We start from the raw sequence: 9,369 nt of genomic DNA, 5'->3' as shown, positions 1-9,369 counted from the left end.
TGACGTAACCACTACAAATGTGACGCACTAAAATAAGTCCGGAAACAAACCAAGCGCACTTAAGGTTAATAACAGGTACGGCAACATTTATTTGTTGATGTCGTGTTAGAATCGAAATAATATTTCCATCGGTGTTTTATCGCTTGATCAAATCACTGTTTGTCGTTCGGATGCGCATCATTATATCACTCGGGCTACCCCCCCCCCCCCGGGATATAATTCCTCGCATCCGAACTCAAAACAGCGGTTTTCTTGAGCTTCCAATGGTCTTCCAAGCGGAGGTAATACAGTATGGGGGTCATACCTTATTGATGATCAGATTAAATGACTCCAAAAGCCTAAACATATACAATTTAAAATTCTTACAAATACAATGCCATAAATAAAGGAAAGATATGCAAAAGATTATTGGAAAATATTTCAGCAAATCAAAACATAGAAAACGTATTGTTGTGGTATTCGTATCTCGATTTGTGTGAAATGCGTTGCCTTTTTATGTAATTTTATTACCTTGACAATATCTTTTCAGGCGATCGAATAATATAGAATTTTCAGATTTATAACTGATACACATTAAAGCTACTAAAGTATCGACGAAGCAATATAACCATTACTTGATTTGTTTCATTTCGATTAAAAGAGCAATCTGATTGATTGTCATCTAGTTTGAAATATTATATAAAATCATTTATGGAACTATTTGGAAGATGGTTAGTATTGTTAGCACTCTAAGAGTTACACTTTGTCTAGACATTCCATTTGCTGTCAAAGGAAGAAATTTCTTTCTTTTAAAGTAGAAAACTCGAATGACAAAGAAAAAATATTTCAGGATCTACCTGAGTCGTGTACCATTACTGTTGTAATAAAGTGTATCAAAAGACGCAATATTTAAAGCAGAGAACAACTAACATTGAAGAGTATTCGGTGTGTATCATGTAGGAATATGGGAACTTCCAAAGAAAAGTGGCTAGAACAGGAATAATCTTTCAATAAAACATAACAACTTCTCTAGATTTTTATTATCTTTGATAATATTTTTCATTTCTGAATATCAAGCAGTTATTGTATAAGAAAAAAAGGATAAATTTTGATACAAAATATTAAATATAATTGGATAGCCTACATGAAAACATCAACAATTTAGGTTTTTCTTGACGTGAATGTAAAACAAAAGACAAACCTGGTATGTAAGTCAATGAACTATTTTAACAAGGACATTGAATCTGATTTTGTACATAAGCATTTTAACTGATGCAGTCGTTTATATTGCAGTTAGATCAGAAAAAAATCATAATGCATCATATCTGAATATCAGACACTATCATAAAGAAATCTATATAGTTTGTATAAAAATATGACAAATGCTTGAATAAATTTCCATTTCATGTTTGATATCAGCCGACAACCATAGAGCTCGGGTTAAAAAATATATTATCAAACCGTTCCTTAAAAGTAATGTAAATGAATTCGTTTGATCTTATTCAATTTGATAAAGTTTATTTAAATTAGGAATAATACTTATTTTAGATAAAATGCAAATACAATTCTAATATTGTTTTAAAGAAATTGCAACAAAAGAGGCTTCACATTATATGGCATGCATTACTTTGTTCTGCAATAATTCTACGCATACTGATCCATGAAAGCTAAAAGGAAATAGTATTCATTTGGTAATAAAATATACTTTCTACAAGAAATCCATCAAATATACATTGCATTAGCCATGTTGTTTAACAATGATATTTGTGGCATAGAGGAAACAAAGGTGTTTTTGCTGTAACATATATGGTATAACCGAATAATGATTTTTGTTTTAATAGATCAGAATTCCATTTATTAAGATATACATTTGTATGGTTTAATCAATGATGTTGGTAAAATATATTTATACTCCTTATTTGTATTATTGTATATAAGCCGGAAATGCATATATTCATACGTATATGATAATATTATCGTAGCGCATTTAAGTAAAACTGGCATGTATTCACTAAGTTGAACCAAACTCACTAAAAAAATAGAAATATGATATATCTTTTTCCAAATGGTTTTAATGTTGCTCTTATATTCTATTTTTTATTTTTCAGTTGGATGTAAAATTTTACTGCGCATTATGTTTCTGCTATAAATGTCGACAAAAATGAGTTTCTTTTTTGGTTTGAAAGTTTTTTATGATCCCTCCATTCCTTTTTCTCATAAATTTTATTAATTGACGTACATAAATCTTAAGATCTAGAGAAGTTTAAAGTTACAGGTAAAACAACAATGTTTAATATTTTTAAAAGTACTTAATGTCTTGACTTTGCAAGGTTTATCTTACGAGATGTCAAATGCAACTTACGTATGCCTGAAAGAAAAGAAGAATGGAATAATATTGAGGATATTTGTTTAGTTCAGTGTAAGATCGGAATATATTTCACCGAGTGAGCACCAAAAGGTATATTTCACAAGTGGCGCAGCCACGAGTGAAATATGAACTTTTGGTGTTCACGTCATTTACGACGTGACGTCATAAAGTTGGTTCCCAGTACTGTGCATGCTGGTATTTCACTGAAACAACGTAAGGGGCTTAAATTCAAAACAGTGAAATTATCAAATTGATAATTTCACTGTTTAAAACAGTGAAATTACCAGTTTAATATCACTGATATATTTCTATAAACCACGGAAAAGCATGTAATAAATAACTCATATTTGAAACAAACGATGATTTTCTACATCGGTGTACGTGATCAGTTGACCACAGAAGACAAGGCCTATTACAGATAAATAAAGTATACATGAATATCGTTTAATTTTGTAAAAACGAATGCTATTACAAACGAGTTTGTTTACATCAACACTTCCAACAGTAAACTGAATGGTACAGTAGTGTTATAGATGGACTGAACTTACAAAGTTAGATTCTTGACGTTTATTCATTGTTTTCAGTTGGCAAAAATAAGGTTTCAATGCTACGCTATGTTACAGTAGCAATATTTTTTTCAAACTGATATAATCGAAAGCAATGTCATCAGTGACAGAATAAATTCCGATAAAGAAGCATATTAATTTTGATAAACCTAGAGTGCATTCACAAGCAAATTAAACTTAGTCAATTCCCTACTGATTTCAAATAATGGGATAAGGGTCTAATGCATTCGATAAGTTTGAAAAATTGGAAGATGGTAGTTAACTTGACATTTTTATTCTGCTACAAAACCTGATTATTAACCACTTTGATAAATGATGTCTAGATTTTTCATTCTTTACTGTTCTTTAAATATGAACGCCTTACAGATTTATCGTTCTTTACTGTTCTTTTGATATTTTTTTGAATATTGCAAATCATAATTGCATTAGATTTAATGTATTTACCATATTTTTATGATTTTGTTTAAATTTCAAACATTGTAAGCATTTGTTCATAAATTATAGTTATTATATATACTTCTAAATGGATGTAATTGAAATGATTTAAGCAATTGACTAATAGCATCGTCTCGACAATTCGAATAATGACCTCGAACACAATAAAAAGAATACACAGAACGAATACGGTATTTCGTTCTATCCTATGCTAAGAAATTAAACATGTAAACAAATAATTTAATGCTGGAAGTGTTACTCCAGAACATCAAGTAACAGTCCACATGTCTACTTGAATTAAGTAAATTTATACGGTACATTATCTATATACTTTAATATTTTGTCGAAGACAACATACTGATATAACGATATATTGTAAATTTGTTAGCAAACATCTTTGTATGTTTATGGGGTTTTGTTACTATCTTACTTTTATTTTTCAGTAGTAAACATCTTTCATACTTTCTTTTGAAACGTTGTACAAAAACACTACATTTTCATGTTTTGAAATAAATGCTTGTACAAACATCAAACGTCTTGCCTTTAAATTCTTCAAACCCAATTTAAATTAACGAGAATCCAAATGCGAAATACGTTTGCCTGAAGAAAAAAAATCGGGTAAATAGCTCATATTTTGAAACATCATTGAACTGTGTATTTCGTTAAACTTTCAGTACTCCTACTAGTTGTCCAATTTCATAATACGTATTTTGTATACTATCAGTATGATTATTTATCTTTGTCATTTATTTTTTTTTAGTTTACTTTTTAATTTTTTTAGTTAGATTACGATGTAAAAAACGTCATCATCATGTTTTGCGTATTTTTTATTGTTGACGTCAACGACGTCATTTCCTGTATACATAACATAGTGTAAGATAAGACATGTAAGATGATGTGATTTATAAAAATAAACAGAAACTCCTTGAAAAATAGGGATTTAACCCCTCGAAACGTTGGAGATAGAAAAGTATATTCCCATAGAAACAAAGGTGTTTTTGCTATAACATACATGTATATGATATTTCTGCAAAATGATTTCAGTTTTGATAAATCAGAATTCTATTAATTGTTAATTGTGGTATAAAAATGTACTTGGTAAAATATTTTGATATCACTAATGTATAATTGTATACTGGCAATGCTTCTGAGCATATAAAAGCGTTATATGATACTACCGCATATAAGTTCGAAAAAAATACTGATATTACGATAATATCGTTTGTCTGTTAATAGGTGTCTTTCTATGTTTTTTATCATTTTTAACATTTATTTTTTCAACAGAAAGCATCCTTCATGCTTATTTTTATCTCGCAAAATTGCAAATGGATTTGAATTTTTTTATGATCACCTCTGCTCATAAATCGTATGAAATGGCGTACAAAAACATTATATTTTCATTTTAAGTTTGAAAGTAATGTTTGTATTAAAGGTATTGACTTTCTTTTTAATTAACGCAAACAATCCAAATGCGAAATACGTATGTCTGAAAGAAAAGAATTGAATTAATATCTCATATATTGAAACGTCTTTTCTGTAGGTTTACGAGCTTGACTGTAACTAGTTGTCCAATTATATTAGGTATAGTATGTTTCAACATATGTTATATTTTATTAAACAAAATGTAAAGACCATCAACTCGTTCCAATTTGAAACGGCACCAGGTATGCCTTTGCATTAAGATTTGCTTTTCATCGGTATTTGAAATAGAACTTGGCATGCTTGCAAATACTTGAATATTTTAAGACAAGTTAATTGGTGGACATTTTAATGTATTAGAACGCGTGAATATTTAGGGACGAAGACTGTTCTTAAAATGAAATTGAACAAACAAATACTTAAATCATATCTTGTGCTTTGCATTGGAAACGTGACGAAGCTCCATTACTGAAATGCATTTGCATTTTATGATAAATTTTGCCTAATTATAGTTAATGTCTCAAGAACATGAAATGTTTTCAAGAATAAAGTTTATCAGATGCATAGCATGACATCAGAAACAACGTAAGAACGGCTTAGTTATTATTATGCTGTCACCATACTAGTTCACATTAGCGCAATTTAAATCTGTTTCATTGTTTAACGATTTAAGACCGAGATGTTAAGCAATTCATCATTTTAGATAATTGTGTAACTTTATTTGGTCACGCACAAGGCACATATCGATGAACTGATTCCAAATTAGGATGGAAAGTGACATACAATGTCGTTTCTCTACCAATAACAACTTGTATAACTAACAATGGATAATATCTGATCGAAAAGAGATGTACCGTTTTATAACAATCAACCAAATTGACGTCAGACAGTGCTTTTGTCTGTAAACTATTATCATTCAATTAATACACATGAGTGTATAACGTATACTAAGAGATACTTCAAAACATTAAATATTTAAATTATTCATAACATCCAGTAACATTTGCAGCAATGTGTTTTTTTATTTGCATAACAGTCGTAAAAGGAATTGCATGCATGTTAAAGCATATTAATTACACCGAACAAGATTCAGGACACTTGTGTAATGCTGCAAGGAAGTTACAGATTAAATTGGTTGTCATAATTCGAAGATTTCCTATTATTAATGTCTCTTTACTCGTGTTCTTTTTTTAATTTGTTTGCATTATAAATTTCAACCTTGTCGTTTATATTAAGAAATATCGTATTGAAGATAAAATATGCCACATATGCTCAATTTGATCATGTGAGAATGTCATGTAAGATTATTTACGCATGCCATAAACAGTTCAAAGTTTTCTAAAATAATAAATGTGTATTTAAGTATTTTTGGAATTATCTATACCCGGATTGTCTCAATTTGATTTGCTTAAGATTATTGCTTTAGTGAAATATTTAAAAAAAAACAGCAAATTTTATAAATATATAAAGCAAAATATTTATAAAGGCATGTTCATAAGGAATTGCTGTATAAATTGATGTGGAATAAATATGGACTTTTATCATTGAATATCAATCCGTCAATGAATGAATAATACGGCAAATGCACACAGATTTTACATTCTATTGGAACGGTCGATGTTGCATATCACATATTCAGTATAAATCTTTCAACCTAAACAATGTTGACGTATTTGACTTTCTTCTCTCACGTACTTCATTGTTTTTGTTTCTTTGTTTGTTTGTTTGTTTGTTTTTGGGGGATGTTGTTTTGTTGTTGTTGTTTTTTGGAGTGGGGTAAATATATTACGAACTAGTACATACAATATTTTTGGAACAATGTGCTTTGTTACCTTATAATACCATGTCTCAAGGTTTAGAGAATTCCATAAGTAGCTATATCCAAGACTATCAAGTTGTTTTTTAACAGACGATGACCAAGTAAACATGTTTGAACGTACTGATCACGCAGCCAATGTTAAAACAAAGGCGTGATCAGTACGTTCAAACATGGAATGATACAATAATGAATCAATCTAAGTTACATTATTATAGAAAATTAAAATGTGAGGTTAAATATGAAAAGTATCTAGATATTGTTACTAATGAGCATCAAAGAAAAGAATTGTCTCGTTTTAGACTCTGTTCCCACCTTTTGAAATTATTCTTACATTAAAGATATTATAAATGTTTGTGTTTTTTTTTCATTATTTTTATTTTTTAACAGTCTCTCATTTCACAAAAAGTGACCAGTTTATCTTTGTTATTCCCATTAAAGTAGCTTTAACATACAATGCTCTTTCACATATGTTTTATCAGAACCTCTTCTGAAGGCAGTTAACTAAACATAATTTTATGAATGCTTAAGTCGTGGCGGTACATAGTCAATTATTGTACTAAAAAGTAAATACAATTTTCTTGACATTTATAATAAAAAGAATATTTCTTTTTAATCTAGTATGGCATTGTTATTGTTCTAATCTTTTAGAATAATGTTATAAATGATAACATTTCAAAATATGATGTTGGACACTTTACTCATTTTATGACACCTTGTGACATTTCAGAGTGTCCACAAATCCAATTGCATTTTTGTTGATCTATATGTACTGCAATTAATCTTGACCACGCTGAATATATTTCAATCTGGACAAAACCATTCGTCGTTTTCAAGGTACAAGTTCAAACTAAGTACTGATTAAATAGTTAACTTTGCTGCAGATCATGGTAATACAGCACACATGTGTCGACTTCTGTATTCAAGGTTAACTATTGCCTTTCTTTATATTTCATCGTTATACTCAAACTTCCCACCGTTAAATGCACAAATAGATGTCAGAAAAAATAATACCTAGCCTTTGACAAAGAGTGGTATTTTATATTCACTGGATATTATAAATACCGATACAAAAACATATGAATTAAATCAGTGTGTATCAAATTAAATGCGGTTAATTATCTAATGATTTTAAGAAATGGAACTGGATAAGTTTGACAGAGTGAAAGATGGTAGGTAGGTTTTGCTAAAGAAACGGATTATTCACCACTTGGATAATTAAAGTAAACAGAAGTTTTTTTCAGTGCTGTGTTCTTGTTACCAGTAGCATTTCTAAAATGTGTTAATTAAACATACATACTTCAATAGGTTATTAGAATTATCTGCAGCACTTAATTACCATAGCTGACTAAATGACACGAAACTGTCAGTATTAGAAATGTCTTTCATATTGATATATAAGGTATACGTTCACAAATAAAATATGGAAACATAATTCACTATTTGGTTTCCAACAAAATATCCTTGATAAGTATTCCGACAATATTTTGAAACTTTGATGCAAAGAGGGTAAAGTTTAAAAAACAGATTAGTTCCAGCCATTTGTACCCTATATTGACAACATTGGCTTCTTGCTTCCTTCTTGCTTCCTTTCCAAAGCAAATGCAGTGAAATAAAATGTAGTTTTAATTAACTTTCAATGCGCTTTGCAACTGATATAAGTTCACCTAAATTTGTGTTTAGATTTGTTTTCTTGCTTATGAAGATTAAACGAAAGTATGGCTGAATCATTATTTCATGAACAGTTCTGTATACAATAATTATGATGTAGATATACATCAAACAGTTTCTAAGATATCCGTACCTACCACGTTTTTTATCATTTTGATTTGAGTTTTATGAATATATATGAATTTGTGATAATGTGCTGATTTTTTCATTGTGACATTTTACTAAAACTGGATTTATGTTTATGTATAATGATTATGTACTTAGTGTACAAGTCGTGAATAAACTGTTTGTTCTGTATTGTTTGTTCATTTTCAAAGGGCTAAATATTCAGAAAAAGGTCGTTTACATTCATAACAATGTATTTGCATTTTATGTTAATATGTACGTAAACAATAGTTAATGTATCAAGTGTAAACAAATGTTTTAATCACATGCTTCGAACAATACAAAGTATATTTTTTTTTGTCATCATAATGAATGATTTTAATGCAGTCATGCGGTATTCATTACTAGATATTTCTGTTAAAAGCGAATATTGTAACAATCCATTATTTACGTACTGATCTAAATTCAGAAAATCACGCACAAGTTAATTGATTTTTAAAACAAAGTGTTCAAATGTGACGTGGAATATATTGCGATATGTGATAGATCATACGATGCCGAGTCTCTTTTAATAGTATATAATAAAACGAACGAAAATAAACTAACAAATGTGAAAAGTGCAGTGAGACGTATAAAAAACGAATAATGATTTAATGTGATCATTCGCTTAGATAGAAAATTTCTTATTATTAAAAGAGGTGTAAAGTTTAAAGTATGAAGGTTTGTATTATTATCCTTATCATTCGGTTGATTGACATCGTATTTATTTATTCTTTGTTTTGGCATAAATTGGGCATATGATACAAATATACCTTATACTGGTGGTTTCTGTGTTAGTTACTTACTTGCTTGCTCGCTCGCTCGCTCGCTCGCTCGCTCACTCACTCACTCACTCACTCACTCACTCACTTACTCACTTACTTACTTACTTACTTACTTACTTACTAACTTATTTACTTACCTACTTACTTACTTACTTTCTCACTCACTCACTCACTCACTTACTCACT

Source organism: Ruditapes philippinarum, unplaced genomic scaffold, assembly GCF_026571515.1.
Source record: "Ruditapes philippinarum isolate M1 unplaced genomic scaffold, ASM2657151v2 ctg6955_1_1_1_1, whole genome shotgun sequence".
Lineage (NCBI taxonomy): Eukaryota > Metazoa > Mollusca > Bivalvia > Venerida > Veneridae > Ruditapes > Ruditapes philippinarum.
Note: the sequence above shows the minus strand (reverse complement) of the source record.